We start from the raw sequence: 3473 nt of genomic DNA, 5'->3' as shown, positions 1-3473 counted from the left end.
ATAGTAATAGAGTAAGAAATATAGTGAGTAAATGCAAATGTGAATTAAGGGGTACTCTGACTTAATACCTTTTTAAAAATCTCATGTAACTTAATGTAAAAAGACTGGCAAAAATCTAGGTTATTTAGGATGGGAAGGGGTTAGAAGTCAAGTCCCTGATATTTGATTCAAGGTAAGAAATCAAGAGTAACTGTAAGCATCCCTGATGAGCTCACTGTGTTTGATTATTTATATTTTTAATATTTTGTAGTCCCCAAAGACACTGAAATGATCAGCAGTTGAAAGTTCTGAGTCAGTAGGATATTTTGAAAAGAAATTGTCAAAAAATTGCACGAATGAGCAGAAAAATGATAAAATCTTTCATCAGGTGATTCTTAGGAATTTATCCCAAGGAAATAATTCTTGGTCTTCCCTTTTGTCTGTGTAGAAAGGTGACTTAATTTTTAATATCAGTCTTACTCTTCAACTAACCAGACTTCATCCCTAACTATTTTGGTCATGTCTTCTCTAGGGTACTTCTTTAAACAGAGAAGATTGCTTTCATTATTACCAGACATTTCTTGTTTTAATATACTTTACTTACTTTTTTTTTTTTTCCTGAGAAAACTTACCATAGACTTTTTTTAAAAATATTTTATTTATTTATTTGACAGACAGAGATCACAAGTAGGCAGAGAGGCAGGAAAGGGTGGAGGGGTGGGGAGGCAGGCTCCCTGTTGAGCAGAGAGCCTGATGCAGGGCTCAATGCAGGGCTCGATCCCAGGAACCTGAGATCATGACCTGAGCCAAAGGCAGAGGCTTCAACCCACTGAGCCACCCAGGTGCCCCCACCATAGACTTCTTAAGAAAATCTTAGTCTAGGGGCACCTTGGTGGCTCATTCATTGGGTGTCTGCCTTCGGCTCAGGTCATGATCCTAGGGTCCTGGGATCAAGCTCCGCATTGGACTTCCTGCTCAGTGGAGAGTCTGCTTCTCCCTCTCCCACTTCACCTGCTTGTGCTCTCTCTCTCACTGTGTCTCTCTCTGTGTCAATAAATAAATAAAATCTTAAAAAAAAAGTCTTAGTCTAATGATATCCTTTTATCCATTTTTTTCTCAATATGATTATTTATCACTCCATATACTTCCCTAACTATAGTTTTCTCCTTTTTTCTTGTATATCCATGCTTAGAGTATTCATACCTTGAATTCCTTTTCTTTTCATACCTTGAATTCTTAACCAACACTAATCTCTGTCATTTAAGTGGCTATGCAGTTAGATGAAAATGAATCAATTTTGACTTTATAAATTTCCCAATACTATTTTCATAAAATTACTTTGTCATTAATTTTAGCAGCACCACATTGCACAATTCTAGAGCCTATCATTCCTCTGTTAGTCTATGTGAAAAATATCTCTTGGTATTTTGCAAGCAGAGGTTTATGTAGCAGACACTATTGGCTGCTATCCAGGAACGATCACCAGCTTTTCCCGTTATGACCGGCTCTAATTTATTTGGTGAACCCACCCTTCTCCTCAAGGCCATGGAATTCATTGAATCAAACATAATATACCATTATCTTTGTTGGTAATTGGATTTAGGATAGGCATATGACATAGTTCTGGCATAAGGGAAGGCTTCTGGCAATCTTACCGATAAATAAGGAGATATCTCTTTTCTTCAGCCAGCCATTGTCATAGGTAGATGCCGTCTCTAGAACTGCAGCAGAGTTTGTATCTTGAAGGGAGAAGCAGACAATAGTAAGAACGTGGGATGACTGAAACTCTGATGGAAAGCCCGAAACTTTTTGGTCTGAAACACCAAAATACAGGATAATGACCTTGACCAATGTAAAGTGAAAGGGCAATTCTGGAAGGTGGAGGGCCAGAGAATGGGAACCCCAAATTCTCTGTGTAAGTTTGATATAATTATCTGGCTAAACCCTATAATACACATATGTAGAATAGACCCTAGCTAAAAATAAAATAACTGAGCTGGGATTTGAGCTACTAAAGAATTTGCATCCAACTTGAATCCAGTTAAAGTAATCAGTCAGGAATATAACAGAATCCTCAGCCTATCATTCATAATATCTAGTATATAACCCAAATTAACCCAGCAGGTGATTTCTAGGAATTTATCCCAAGGAAATACTCTTTGTCCTTCCCTTTCATCTGTGTGGAAAGATGACTTCATTTTTAATATCAGTCTTACTATTGAACCAACTAGACTTCATCCCTAACTATTTCGGTCATGCCTCCTATACAAGACTTCTTTAAACAGAGATGGTTGCTTTCATTATTACCCAGAATAATCAGGAAAATGTGACCCTTTCTTAGGAAAACAGACATTCATCAGATACCAGTGCTAGGGAGACCCAAATGTTGAAATTAGCATAGGAAGACTCTAAAGAGTTTGTATTCAATGAGGTAAACTGAGATAAAGGAAAATATACTCACAATGGTGAAAAAGGTGGGAAATCAAAGTAGAGATCAAAAAAAAAAATTCAACAGAAGAAACAAATAGAAATTCTGAAGCTGAAAAGTATAACTTTACTAAAAATGTCACTTCATAATAGAATGGAGATTCCGAAGGAAAGAATCAGTGAAACTGAACTAGATCAATGGTAATGATCTGAAGTATATAGAGAAAAACATTTTATTTTATTTTTTTTAAAGATTTTATTTATTTATTTGACAGAGAGATCACCAGTAGGCAGAGAAACAGGCAGAGAGGGAGAGAGGGAAGCAGACTCCCTGCTGAGCAGAGAGCCCGAGGTTCCATCCAAGACCCTGAAATCATGACCTAGGCCGAAGGCAGAGGCATAACCCACTGAGCCACCCAGGCACCCCGAGAAAAACATTTTAAAAACAAAAAAGAGATTCTGGGACTTAGAGCATTATATTGTAAGTTCTAATATATATGTAATTGGTACTTCAAAAGAGAAAAAGGAGAAAATATGGCAAAAAGAAGGAGGAAAAGGAAAAGGAGAAGAAATAATGACTAGAATTCTGAAAGACACAGATTATAGATTCACAGAAGCTCAGTGACTCCCAAACTCACATGAGCAATAGCTGTATATCTCTTAAGTAAATCAAATTATTATAGAAAATTTTACCACAAAATAAACTACAGGCCCAGATGATTTCACAAATGAATTTTAAGCAACACTAATGAAGAAATAATCCCAATGTTACACTAAACATTTCATGAAAAAGAGGACAAATTGCCCCCAAATTATTTTATGAGACTAATAGTCTGAGACATTGCAAAAAAAGCAAACTAAAGACCAATATTTCTTGGGAATATAGACAAATAACTTACCAAATATTAGCATAACAAATAGTAGCACAAAAAAACATTCAATCTTGACTACACAGTGTTTTAAATGCCTTTTTAAAAAAAGATTTTATTTATTAGAGATAGAGAGTGTGTGAGCAAAGAGGCTTGGGAGGGGGAGCCTGACTCAGGACTCAAGCCCAGGGTCTCAGG

Source organism: Neovison vison, chromosome 1 (genome assembly GCF_020171115.1).
Source record: "Neovison vison isolate M4711 chromosome 1, ASM_NN_V1, whole genome shotgun sequence".
NCBI lineage: Eukaryota > Metazoa > Chordata > Mammalia > Carnivora > Mustelidae > Neogale > Neogale vison.
Note: the sequence above shows the minus strand (reverse complement) of the source record.